Consider the following 15034-nt stretch of genomic DNA (forward strand, 5'->3'; position numbering starts at 1 on the left):
TAAGATGTCATGAAGAGTGCTACGATTGTTGCATCTGGAAAGATATTAGCATATATATATATATATATATATATATATATATATATATATATATATATATTTGTCATTGGCAAATGCTCTCAGTAAGTGAGGAGGGCCCTGATTCTTAAACGCTTGATTAAGTTTAAGTGACAACTGTTGAGATTAGATTAAAAAAATGGTGATGTATGATCAATCTGCAGGGAAGACTCTAGGAACAGATGGTATTCCTGTGGAGGTTAGGAGGGAAGGGAATAAAGACAAAGAAGATTAATAATATTAAACAAATAATGTAAAGACTAGTCAGAGCCAGCTTCATATACACCATAATAATGAACTGTTTATGCCTGATGTCTGTACTAGCTAAAACAGTGGCAAAGGTGTTCCCAAACTTGATGGACATAGATCAATATGGTTTAGTGGAGGGGAAGCAACATTTGACATTAATATAACAATCATGATCTAGGGAGAAGCCTAATGTAAGAAAATACCACTGTTGGTGGGTCTTGATGCAAAATAATCATTCAACAGAGTCAGCTAGGATTTTGAGTAAAGCAATGGATGCAATTGCATTCTTTGATACAAGGTAAATTGGTGGATATATGAAGGATCAGAAACAAGAAATAAAGTGGAAGTGTTCCTCTCTCTCTCATAAGTTGCGTTTGAACAGAGGAACCAAACAAGGTGCCCTCTTGCCCCATTATTTGCTTTACATTTAGAGCCATTGGCAAAGAAAACAGATTCAGTAATTCACAGATACAATCTGTATATTTAAGAAAAATTGGCTTTTTTGCAGATATTTTGTACTTATTAAAGTAAGAAAACGGCATTTTAGTGTTGTGAAGCATTTTAGACAGTTTCAAGTCTTTTTGGTATATAAAATTAATGAAGATAAAACAAAGGCTACAGCTGTAAATTATGTACTCACTCATGAATTTGTTTAGCAATACCATACATATATGGTCTTACATGTATATTTGCTTGAATGTATATATGGAAACAAACATTTATATACTCTTATTCAATTGTGAAACATCTTGCAGTGCTCTATCAGGTTCTTATCTACCCTCACTGTATATTTTGTACACTTGTATTTTCAACCAAAACGGGTAATTATCCTCATGTAAAGTCTACAATCTGTATGTTACTACTCTGTAATGTCTCTTTTGTAAATTTTTCTTCTCTCTATAAACTTATGGAGTTTTTCTCTCCAGGACTCCACTGAAAACGGACACTTGTTGTCCAGTCAGACTATCCTGGCAAACAAATGTTAAATATGTATTGCATTACAACAAAAATAATTAATCTAATTAAGTTGTATATATTAAAGTCCTTCTGACATCTACGGATATGTGAGAAGATACTAAAAAGATGATACAAAAACTGGAAGCTCTGTTTTACAGGTATGAATAGTAAGATACAAGCAGGAAAAATTGTTTTAGTCCACTTTAGTTTTATATACAGGTTAGCATATTTTTATCAATCAGAGGAGTAGTTGTGGACAATAACAAGGAGTTGAAGGAATTTATCTGGGAGGGAAAGAAGGCACAAGCTAAGTGGGTTACACTGAGCCTAAGAGGAGAACAAGATGGTTTAGTATTACTAATTTGAAGGGATGCTTTAGACCTTTACAGTTAAGGCTCATATACAATACAAACAGAAGCTTATAATTCAAAGTTGAAAGGGGGAGGAGGATGATGATAGTGAGGGGAATTCAAGAAATGAGAGGTATTTTGGATGGAGAGTCTTGAGAATAACCATGCAGATTATTATATACATAAAGCCACACAAAATATTCCAAGTGGTAAGCCAACACATCAGAGCAGAGGCTGACTGGCTCCAGTGAAAACCTTCCTTCAACAACAGGAGTAGATGACTGAATCCTTATGGATTCTGACAAAGGTGTCTGATGCAAAGATTATGGAAGCTTCAGTGACAGTCCAGAAGGGTCAGGGGATCTCTTCTGAGCTGCTTTTTTCATGGGGCTTATTTTCAGAATACTTTTCTTTTCCTCTGTTCTTGCCTCCCTTGGTTTTCTACCCTGATTTCTTGCTAGAGGTGGAGTTGGATTTGTAGGTCAGTTCTCCTTTTGTGGATAGAAGACCCTGAAGCAAAAGTTTAGATTTACAATCTGAGAAAGCCCTAGACACAAAAGGCTGACAAAGAATAATCTTCATCCAGATGGGACCCCCCCAAGCAGACACACACACTTAGAATGTGGGTCTTGAGGGGGGGGGGGAACTTATGACTGCAAGTGGCACATTTCTTAAAACCAGAGGTAGCGTCAGATAACCAGAAAAAGTTTCACAAATAGCCTGACACTATAAAATATGCAAAAGAATATTTTTCTTTTTGTTAGGGGAGGTAAAGGCAGGGATACAGAAAGAAATCCACAGAAAGGAAAAGGGAAAGTTAGCAGAGAAAGAATATAGCTCTAAAATCTCAGAAAGAATAAGTCTGGAAATCAGAGTAAAAGGTGGAAAAGCAAACAGGATTACTCCAGTCCAAAGAAATGAAAATATATCAGTTTTCCATGCCTTCTTGCATGGAGTCCTGGAGCGGAATTTTACCAGTTGATTGTTTTGAATGGAGGCAAACAGATTTGAGGTGTTCTCCACAAATGGAGAAATTTGTGGAAGACTCCCAATTCAATTTCTATTCATGAGGGTCCGTCTTGGTCCTCCTACTCACCTCGTCTGCCAATCAAGTTTGCTCTAACAGGATTCAGAATGCATGTAGAGTGAGATTGTGCTGAAAAGCTATATCTCAGAGTACTATGGCTCGTCTGAACAGATGGTAAGATGTGGCTCTCCTAGTTTATGTACCACATTTACTGTGGTGTTGTGTGTCATCACTTGTAATGGTCCTGAGGACGAAAGATGAATGAGTTTATTACTGTCAGCATCTCTTTTACATTTGTTTGTTTTGGTATGTCCTTTTTGTTCCACACACCCTGCATCTTACTCCCCAAGCAAAGTCAGAAGTGTCTGTAGTTGCAGACTGTGCTGGAACTGAAAGTGAAAACAGGAGACCTGGATACAGATAAAACTGTTTTTCCCACCACAGAAGTTACCTTTTTGCAAATTCCAAAACAGCAATCTGAACTGTCAGGGGATGTTGGTATTAGGACCATCCACTGTGCCATATCAATAACCCATCTAGACATGCAATAGCCAGAACACATCATATCTCCACCTTACTAGACACGCAATAGCCAGAACACATCAGATCTCCACCTTACTATACACTGCTCCTATCATCAGTAACTTAAATAAAACTGATCTAACATGACGAATGTTGCTACAATGTTTGTTTGTGTCTTTGGCTTTTCCTGGTTAGGGGTCGCCACAGCGGAACTCCGGTCCGCTAATAATTGGCAAATAGCTAAATTCACTTCTAACTCTCCTTTCAGGTCTCACCACTGCTCTGCCTTACTCCAACTAAACTGGCTAGAGCAACCACATTATTTAATGTAGACTCAACTCACTATCGCCCATAAGCTAGTATTCCAACTTGACAAAACCCCTGCTCTTCAACCTCACTCTAGCACTCGTCCACTTCATTCCTCACACAAATCTATATTACAGGTCTCTAAATCCAGCAATAAAGCTGGTGACTGTACTCAAACTACATATCCAAAATATAGAATTCTATCACTCAGCCCATCATCACCACTAGTAACCACAATCACTTGAAACACTCAACTAAGACTACCTCAACAACTGGCTTTGTTCATGTATCTGTCCTGGTTAAACCCTTTCCCCTATTTAGTAGTTTTTCAACTTACTTTCCTTCCACACCTCATCAACAATATATATTTTGTTGCCCTCTTTTTCCTCCCTTCTTACTTGTCCTGCTTAACCCTTTTCCCTAGTCTCTCAGTTTCTCTACTTACTCTCCTTTCATACCATCTCCTCTATATGCATTTTCTTATTTCTTTTACTTCCTTCCTCCACATCTGTAATAGTTCATCCTTTCCAACTTTTTTTAATCTTAACTTTAACCTCTCACCTTGCCCCATCCCTTTTATCTCCTCTCCATAGCACTCTCCCCTTCATATTTCTATTCTACTCTCTTTTCTGCAGTCTCTCTTCTTGCATATCTTTGGCTCTTGCCTCTCATAACTTTCCATACAGTTTTTGCTAATATTTCTCATCTGGCTTCAACTAATAACCATATTGCTTTATTATTCCCTATTCATCCTACTGAATGCTGACTTTTTTCATATTGTGGGCAACTATTAGCCACTATGGTGTGTTGAAACTAGTATTCTGAAATATTTGTATGTGTGTGTGTATCTATTTCTAATTGTTGTATGTTAATATTGTTTACTGTCTTCGGAGCTCATCTCCCTGGGCCTCCTCTGAAAATGCATTTCCCCCCAGTCGGACTATCGTGGTAAACAAATGTTAAATAAATGTAGGTACAATTGGATTTTTCTCATGTGTAGTCTGGGTAGAAGAATCATGGGAGATATAAAATCTAGTATCCTGAGATTTCTGAGGCCTTGGTCTAGTGGGAAAAAATTGGGAATAAATCTAGATACAGATCCACTTTTTCCTAGGGAAGAAAATCTTTTTAAATTATGGGATCTAAGAGATACTCCAGGAAAATAATCCTGTGGGCAGAAGTCAAACAAGACTTTTAGATATTCTTCTGAAACCCCAGTCTGAGGAGGAGATCCCTCACCCAAGTGAGAGATTCCTGACACTTCAAAAAAAATTCTATAAAGATACAAGTTGTCCAGATACAGAAAAATGAGAATATCTTGCAGTCTATCACTGGAGCAGAGGATAACCCACAGAGTAATGTACAGAACTGGAAGTTGGATCTATCCACAGAAAACCTTAAAACAATCGAAATCTGGCACTACAGGATTGTGATGACAAGCATCCATTAAATCTAGGGTCACTAAAAATTGAAATGGGAAAATGAGAGGCCTCTCAAAAAGGGAATAACAAAGAAGTGAAGGGATAACATTTTGAACTTTGGAGCTTTCAAAAACTAGTTAAAAAAGCTCTAAAACTAGTCCACATGAAGCTTCTTTCTTTCTTTCCAAATAGAAGGAACAGCTTGCATCACCCTGAGTTAGCAGATGCTGAATGACAGGAGAGGAGAAAAGTTTGATCTGGCAGATGAGAACTCCCTTGAAGAGGAGGAAGAGATTCTCAAACTGCAATCTGTATCCTTAATCACTCTCCAAACACATATCTCTTGTCAAAACAGAAATCAAGAACTAGACTTTGGGGAAGAATTATTACCTTGCCAGATTGGGGGGATTCTGTAAATAGTCATTCAGATTTGTTTGACTGTTTCTGGAGGGCTGTTCCTCCTTGGAGCTCCCTTTCCAGTCTTATTTTGAAGTCTGCTTGCCAGCAGGTTAAGTCTGCTTATTATAAAATGGTGCATAGATGGCTGCAAAACCCATTGCAAAATGAAGGCTGAAAATATATGAAACTCCTTCAATCAGCTTCCTTCTCTCATCATGCTTTTTAAAGATCTTTGCAGCAGATTGTCCCAACACATCATCTCTAAGGGAAGATAAAATTTCAACTACATCCTCAGAAAGGTTTTGTGAACAGCTCCAGTAGCAGCAGCAGCGGTTAAATCATAAGCACACTTCAAGCAGTGTTTTGTCACACTCAATAAGATTATGTGAGTTTTCTGCAAAAAATGGAAAAGAAGATATAATGTTCCTTATATTCTCAGGAGAAGCAATCAAACTTTAACATAAGCTTGATAATTAAGAATTCTAAAAATAAGTGTTGCAGTAAAACACACTTTTAAAGGCTTTCCCATTCTTATCAGAGGGGGAAGAAGGTAGGATTGGCATTTACTAGATGTTGAGGAGTAAAAAGAAAAATGGAGAGACTCCAGATAAAAGTACCAGCAAGCAGTTACAAGTAAAATGTTCCAATCTCAGTCTTGGATTGATTGCTGTAGTAACTCAATTTGGCATGAAAAGAAAATGGAGATTCCCTTATTGTGGTTTGAAGTAGCTTTATTGAGAAACAAATACACCTTGGCAGATGAGTGCTGTTGATCTGAGTAGAGTAGTGTGAGAACGCAGTTTAAATACCTCCATTATAGGCTTAAACTAATTATGCATTCAACAGAGGATGTAGCAGTAACAAATTATATTGGTCAGTGTGATAGTATATTCACTAGCAGCTTTAACTATGAATTCACCACAAGATGTGGTAGCAAGGAAATCTATTGAACAGAGTGATAGTAATCTAGAAGTGAAAGGACTGAGTAAGAGGATCAAACAAAAGGAGGTGGTGCTGATCTGGGCTATGCATGGTGATAGAGAAAAAATACTGCTTTGTAAAACCTTTTTAAAAGCTGAAATTCATTAAATAGAACATTAAACATTAAAAGACTTTATAGGTTCATAGGTAAGTACTAGGCTATCTGCCCGAGAGCATCTGTAGGCCTAGCCAGAATGTGCTGGCTTTCACTGCCCCCTTAGATTAGTTCCCTGTGCCTCTGTCCAGCAGAGCCACTGCAGTGATCCCCGGGGTAAATTTTCTGTTTCCCATCCACTCATCAAGGTTCCTCTTGAAGAGTGGTAGTGAGGGGTTCTGCCTAATGTAGACTGGAATCCTGTTCCAAAGCACGGGGAGTCTCTGGGACAGGAATCTATGCCTCCAGCAAGTCCTATTTATCTTTGTGGTGAGGTTTAGATCCATAGTGTGTGTGGCTCTTGGGGATTTGTTTTCTTTTAGGTGAAGCATGTCCATCAATTCTGGGTTAAACATGACCTTGTATGTCAGGCAGAGGATCCCGTCTGAGTAAGCGGTATGCAACAGAGTACAGCTGGAGTTTCTTCAGTCGGGCTGCATAGGGCATCTGTTTGAGGCCAGTAATCCTCTTGGTGAGGTACTTCTGTGGTCTTTCCAGCTGTTGCAAGTGTCTTGTAAGGTACAACCCAAATGGGGCATTGTACTCCTATGATGGGTCTGATGAGTAGAGGGGCAAAATAACCTCTCTTGTTCTAGATGCGAACCCTTTTGTGATTAGGTGGGTCACATAGGATTTTCTAACCACCTTGGCAATATGATTTTCAAAGGAGAGATTACTATCTACTTGGGTCCCCAGATCCCTTATTACATTTTCTGTATTTAGGGGACTACCAAGTATGTGGTAGTTCGCGGGTACTTTGTTTTTTCCAAAGGGGATGACTATGCACTTTTTGGCATTTAGCTTGAGGCCATGATTTTGACACCAGGTATCGGTCTCAGTGAGACCTTTCTGGAGGATGTCAGTATCAGCCGGAGGGTGAATTCTGGCCCCCAGTTTGCAGTAGTCTGCGAGCTTGGTCAGCCATAGTCCTCCTGTGCTTGCCTGTACCTCTGGAGGGGTCCCAGGACTGAGCCCTGGGGGACGCCACTTATAACCGGTTTAGAGTCAGACCTAGAGCCTGCAACTCTCACCGTGTGGGCACTATCCGTGAGCCAATTGGCAACCCATCTCGTGATGCAGGGGTTTATGTTCAGGCTGGTGAGCTTGTCTATAATACCAAAATGGGGAATGGTGTCAAAAGCCTTTGCGAGGTCAAGGTAGGCTGTGTGGACCTCCTTTCCCTCATCTAAAGTCTTGGTAACTGTCTCAAAGAAGTCCACTAGGTTTAGGAGGCATGATCTACCCTTAAAGCCAAACTGGGTAGGGTCCAATGTTTGGAGGTTCCCAGTGTCTCTGTTAATGAGTTCCATGATGATATGCTCCATAGCCTTGTAGACCAGGCTAGTCAGGCTTATAGGGCAATAGTTCCCAGGGTCCGTTGTGGATCCACCTTTGTGGAGCGGGATAACTGTTGCTGTGCGCCACTCTATGGGTACTTAGCCTGTAGAGAGGCTGAGTTTGAACAGTGTTGCTTAGGTGAGGGGTTAGTTCATTTTGGAGTTTGTGTAAGACACAGCCTGGGAAACCGTCCGGTCCCATTGAAGCTGTGTTTTTGGCTTTGGACAGGGCTGTTTTAACCTGTGTGTCAGTGATTGCTAGGGCTCTACATTCTTCTGGTATGGTTATGGGCACTTTAGGGGGTGAAGTTTGCACTAAACCTGTCTGCCACAATGTTGGCAATATCAGTCGGTATAGTGTATTTTGTGCCATTCTGCACTAACTCAGAGCAGATCTGAGAGTTTCCACTTAGTTTCTTGACATAGCTAAAGAATGTTTTGTGGTTATCTTTGGAGTCCTTGACAAGTTTTCTTTCAAAGCTAGCCTTGGATGATTTTATGAGGGATCGTAGTTTTTTGCTGATACTGATCAGGGATGTCTTTCCTTCTTGGGATTTTACTCTTTTCTGTACTAGTTTCCTCCTCCTATTGTATAGTTTTGTTTATGGCAGGGGTCCACCAGACTGGTTTCCTTTTCTTGGAGAAGAGAGTCTTGGTTTTGCTTGGGATAGCATGATCCATGCATTCTTGCAGGTACTCAGAGTGCCTTTGTAAGGGATTCAGCAATTTGGACAGCATTGCCCTTTACCATGGGGGCTTGTGAACCTTTCCAATTCAATCTTAAGTAACGTGAAGTTTGCTTTTGAAAAGTTTTTCACTGTGGTTTCCTTGATTGGGGGTGGGGGTGGAATGTGGATATCCAGAGTGATTAGTCTAGGGTCTGATCTAACCAGCGAGGGGTTGACCTCCGGTGTAGAACACCAGTCACCCATGTTGGTGATGACCAGTCCAATATGTTGTCACCTTTGGTGGGGGTGTTGACCAGTTGATCCAGGGCATTTGAGTTTATAAATTCTAGGAAGCGTTGGGCAAGGGAGTTAGTACTTGAGTAGTTCTCCCAGTTAATATTTGGGTAACTGAAATCAACCAATATTAGGGCATTTGGTAGGACCTTCATATTTTCCAGTGTCCCCAGAAACGCGGAATGGGGGTCCTAGGTCATGGTGGGTGATCTCTAGCAAGTTTCGATTTGAATTGCAGTTTTGCCCGTTGTTAGTTGCACATGGATGATCTCTTAGGCTTTGTGCTGCGCCACTAACCTAGAGGTGTGGGTATCCTTGATGAATATGGATACACCATCGCCTTTTATGTTTTGGTCCGGGTTCTGTGGCCAAAACGTATGGTACGAATTATAGCCTGGTAGTGCTGGGTTGCTCTCTGGAGCCTTAAACCAGGTTTCTGTTACTGCACAGATATCTATGTTCTCCATACTGAGGAGTGCCTTGAGTGCATGCCATTTTGAGGTTTAGACTTTTGGCGTTGAGTAACATTACCCTTAGTTTTTGGTTACTTGTGCTATTTATGGTGGTGGGTTTGTCTTTTGAGCACTACCTAAAAAAGGTACTATGGGGGTGGCAAAAGCCTTGGCCAGTATTCAAAAGCCTAAGGTTGACAGGTGCAAGCCATTTCTTGTGAAGCAATGTGGCTTGTGTCAAGCATGTCATCCCAGGCAGATACTGGAACCCCTTTGAATGACACCAGAAACTTAGCTAATTGTTGAACCTGATCATTTTTTCTTTATACTGTGGCATCATTCTTGGTGAGGGCAGGATGTTACTTGGGGTCAGGGTCATACTGGCTTGGGCTATGTGATCAGAGAGCTCTTCCATGTCTCTTTTCATGTAGTCCAGGGAGGTACATCTCAGGTCATGCACACCAACATGGACAATGACAGAGTCATATTTGTACATGTTCTGGAGCAACCTGAGTGCTTGTGTTATGTGGCGGATCCTGGCACCCGACAGGCAGCTAACTGTAACCTTCTTGTCCAGCCTAGTTAGTGGGACATCAGTGTGCCTGACTATAGAGTCGCCTATTACTAGTGTGTTGGGTATGTTATTTTGCCTTAAGGGCTGTGATTGCGTGGCACACTGATTATGTGAAGTATGTGTTTCATGGTTTGTGATGGGGTGTGGACGTTGCTCAGGTGTCTGCTTTGGAGGTCTCTATTGCTTTTGCAGATTTTTATTTAGAGTCTCTCAGTATGTTTTTGTGTATTTGTGTGTGTTATTTGCAGGTGTTGGTTTAGTAGGTCTATGTGAGACTGGTGGTGTGTTGTATTTTCCTTCTCCTCCTGACTGTCAATTCCAATCTTGGGTTGAGAGAGCTTCGCCTCCAGTTTGGCTGTATAATTGCATCTCTCACATATATTAGTGTTTGGTAGTAGGAGGAGAGGGCTGTCTGTGTACATGAAGCAGTTGTAACATTGCCTCAAAACGCGCAGATTCACCAGTTGGACTGGAGAGTACACCTGAAACTGCCCTTTGGACATGCCTGAATAGGTAAAGTGAGCTGTTTTACTGATAGGCTTGCAGGGACAAATAGAGAGCCCTGTCCTTCTGGACAGTATAGGGGGGTCTAGTGTTAGGGTTAATTAGTGCTTGCTATGAGTTTTGAGCAAGTGCTGGGCTATGAAATGAATGGTTTGACTGCTTAAGTTGAAAGTTTGTCTAGTTCCAATGGAAAAATTGAAGAGTAGACTTCATGGAGCCAGAAATAGTTTAACACTAGCTAACCGGTGCTGCCCAGCATGCAAAACTGCTCAAATGCGGTTTTTATAGCATGGAAATGAAAGAGATAGAAATTAGCCCAAAATGGCCAATAAACTACTAACTTCTGGGCTGAAACCACTCCTCCAGGGACAGATAGACTGCTCAAAGCTCCCCTCTCTTACAGGTGAACAGAGAAACTTCCTTCTATCCAAGTAAGGTATGGGCAACACAGAAACTTGCAACACAGCCCTGAATTCAGCAATAACCTGAAAACTGGACTATACTAGCTCAGAAAGGTGGGAAACAAGTATAAATATATATATATATATTTTTTTTCCCCAGAAAATAAAGCAGATACAATAAAAAAAAAACTTTAAATGCACAGAAATGTCTATCACACTTTAGTGAGTAGTCTACAACAGTTAAACAGATTAAACACAAAAATGACTTGGTTCAAGTGCAGGCAGCAAATAAGTACAATATGTAGCAGAAACAAGCTTTTTAAAACACAGAAACGCTAAAAAAATTTACATTTTAGGCGGAATTAGTTAAAGACAGCAAAAAATGCAGAAAAATGATACTTAATCACTCCAAATTCTCTCTTTTGTCTCTCTGCTGCTGTAGAACTCTGCAGGACACCTGGCAGGCACTTGCTGAGCTGAATACAAGCGCAAAACGCGCAAATGCATTTTTTATAGCAGGGAAATAAGAGATAAATTAGCCCAAAATGGCCAATAAACTACTAACTTCTGGGCTACAGCAAACAAGGCACACATATTTCAGAAAGAAACAGTTCAAATAAGCAGGCCCAGTAAGCCTTTAACCAGAAATTGCCAGTTCAGAAGGGCAGGATCTTGCCTCTCCTCCCACAAGAGTGCAGACCACAAACCTTAATGTAAAATAACTGGCCTGAAGCCCAAGTGCTTAAACCAGAACTAATGCGCTTTTAGAATAACAGACACTAAAAGCCTTCAATCAGCAATTCCCAACTTAGGATGTAAGCTACCTGTCCTGCCACAACAATGCAGTCCACAAACCTTCTTAATGTAAAACAACTGGTCTGAAGCCCAAGTGCTTAAACCAAAAGTCTTAGAATAACAGTTACAATTTAATCAGGCTACTATCAAGCAGTAATAGCAGCAGAATAATACAATTGAGTACTTTTAAGAAGCACAAGCAAAATAAGGTAATAATGTGGGAAGAAACACAATTACAGTAAAAGCAGATGAATAAAGTGCAATTTTTTTTAACAATAGCAGACGAGCAAACTGATTTAAACAAATTACCCAATTAACCAGTAAAAGAACTCAAAACTGAGCCCCGATCCAGCAGTCTTCAATCAGACAAGTTCTAACCGCAAACTCCTGCCACTGGGGTGTAGGGGAACCTTCTCCACAAAAGATGGCCTGGATTAGTGCTCAAGTTATACAAACAAAGCTAGATTCAGCAGGCCTGAATCTAGTCTATGCTATAGCAGACAAGGTGCACCAATATCAGAAAAACAGTTCAAATAAGCAGGCACAGTAAGCCTTTGGCCATAAATTCCCAACTCAGAAGGGCAGAAACTAGCCTCTCCTCCTACAAGAGTGCAGACCACAAACCTTCTTAATGTAAAGTAACTGGCATGAAACCCAAGTACTTAAACCAGAACTAATACACTTAGACACTGAGCCTTCAATCAGCAATTCCCAACACAGAAGGATGTAAGCTACCTGTCCTGCCACAACAGTGCAGACCACGAACCTTAATGTAAAACAACTGGTCTGAAGCCCAAGTGCTTTAACCAAAGGACTTAAAATAACAGTTACAATTTAATCAGGCTACTACCAAGCAGTAATAAATGCAGAATAAACACAACTGTGTACTTTTAAGAAGAGACAAAGCACAATAAGATAAAGTAGGAAGAAACACAAATACAGTAAAAGCAGATAAAGTGCAAATTTGTTTTATATAACAGTAGAAAACAAGCAAACTGATTTAAACAAATTACCCAATTAACCAGTAAAAAACCTCAGAACTGAGCCCCGTTTCAGCAGTATTCAATCAGACAAGTTCAGGGCCTAAGTGGGTATGCCTACTCAGATGTTCTCTGTATTAGGCAAGATGAACTAATGACAATAGACTAGGATAGAGCTGGGATAGGGTTGAACAGATGGGAATGGAAGGAGTGTCTGAAATCAAAATATGACCTCACTGCACTTGGTTGAGTGAGCAAATAAGATGGGCCCAGGAGGAGTGTTCAAACAAATTTACAGGAGGGATGGTCAATTCCAAAGCCACCAAGATTAATACCACAACAAGAACAGGGAGGGTGGGCAGGGGAAAACTAACTGCAGACAGAGAGCTCACAATTTTTAGTGAACAAATAAGCAGATAAATGCAGTACTATTTTTAACACAATTTTCAATGAAACAATAAAACAAAAAAAATGAAATGCAGTACTATCTTATAACACTGCAAGTTTGTACTTAGTTTGTAATAAAGTTGATGCAGCTCAAGTATGCAACTATTCAGCAGAAATAAATTAAGAAAAAACTGAACAAAGATGTGATCAGTGCTTTTGCATAAAGCTTCATCAGACCTGCCAAGTACAAAGGATATGAATTTTAAGAACATTAAGAATGAGTAGGATTAATGACCGAGTAAACATAAAAAATGGAAAGATTAGGATTTTTTAATAGTAAGCGAGGTGGTGCAGTTTCCCAAGATTTAGAATACTTCTTTTGGACAACTGGGTGTTCAGTCCTGGTGGGGAGCAAGCATAGAGTCTTGTTTGCCTTGGAGTTCTCTCTTTTCTAGTAAGTCATTTTGTGGGCCTTATAATTCTTCTTTCTGAATCTTACTGATCACGTGGAAGGTATGTCCAAGTGTGCTGTTTAGGTTGCAGTAGTGGATGTCCGCGAGGTGCCGGGTTATTCGGGTTTTAAGCCTACTTATAGTTTTTCCCGACATAGAAGGCTTGGCATCTTGTGCACTGTGCTCTGTAAACCAGGAATAAGCTGTTGCAATTGTTGTGCTCCCAGCTGCTATATCTGCGGTTGTCGTGAGGATTTATGAAGCCTGTAGTTTTTTCATGTAAGTGCAGAAGCTGGAGCAAAGGGAGGGGGTGCAGCTGAAGGTCCCTATTGGTCCGTTGCTGTCTAGAAAAGATAGAAATTCTGCATTTTTGATTAGGCTGTGGATGTTTTTGTTTCTTCTAATTTTGAAGCTTGGTTTGGGTGGGAGGATATGGCTGATGACCGCACTTTTGCTGATGATGACCCAGTTGACCTTAATGATGTTAATGATGGCACTGAAGTCTGTGGAGTAAGGATCATGCAAATGTCCTTATGGTCCGTGGTGTTTGTTTTCTCCTGCTCCTGGGTTTGTTGTTGGCCAGAAAATCTGTTTTTTTGTTTTTTTTTCCTGGGAACCAATAGGTTCCAGAATATGAAGAATGAATCTCTTGGTGTAACCTCTTGCTAAGAAATTGAGCTTTAATTTTGCTAGGTTACTGGTGAAGTTGCTGACTTCCTTTGACACCCATGCCATGTGTAAACCCTGGGATACAACATTCCTCTTGGTCTTTAGTGGGTGCATGCTATTCCAGTGAAGTAGCAGGTTAACTCTTGTGGGCTTTTGGAACAGGTCATTGTAAAGGCTTTGGAAGTTTGTGTCTTTATAGAGATCTTTAAGTCCAAAAAACAAACTTGTTCTTTGTGGTGGTGACAGGTGAATTTCAGAAAACTTGCAGTGCCATTAATGTAGTTGAAAAAATCTCAGAGGTTCTTATCCCATACAATCAGTATATCATCAATATAGTGATGGTAACAGACTATCTTCAGGAAGTGAGGCGAGCTAAAGATGGTCTCTCTCTCCCATTTTTCCAGTGCTGTATTCGCTAGGCTGGAAGCCATAGCTGCTCCCATGGCTATGCCACGTTTCTGCTTGTAGTATGTCCTATTAAAGGTGAAGTAGCTATTTTCGAGGACAACCTTAAGAAATTTGCTTATGGTCTCTATCAGGGGAGCTTTATAACGTTAATGCTTTAACCATTGCCTGTATACAATAACCATGTGGGAGTACTGTATACAGTGCTTCCACGACAATGGTCACCTGTAGGGCTTGTTCATTGATCTCGATGTCCTTGATTTTCTTAAGAAGGTCTCCCGTTGTCAAGGATGAAGAAGGGGTTATTTTTGGTTAACGACTTCAGCTGTACTTTGAGGAAAATGTTGAGTGGTTCTGTGATGCGATTACTGGTCTGTAGGGAGGGTCATAGATGATTCTGTGGGGTTTAGGTATGCTGAAGAACCTGGGAAGTTTTGGTTCCTCCACTGTTATGAAATCAAGAAGCAGTTTGCTAACTAAACTTTCCTTGATAAGGTCATAAAGTTCTTAGGTGAGATTTTCATATGCCATCTTGCTTTGGGTCAGGTCACAGACTTGGTAAAATCTGTTACTGCTACACCCTCTGTTGAATGCATAATTAGTTTAAGCCTCTAGTGAAGGTATTTATACTGGATTCTCACACTACTGCACTCAGATCAACAGTGCTCATCTGCCAAGGTGTATTCGTTTCTC

The sequence above is a fragment of the Protopterus annectens genome, chromosome 4.part0, assembly GCF_019279795.1.
Source record: "Protopterus annectens isolate FY-2018-M chromosome 4.part0, PAN1.0, whole genome shotgun sequence".
NCBI lineage: Eukaryota > Metazoa > Chordata > Ceratodontiformes > Protopteridae > Protopterus > Protopterus annectens.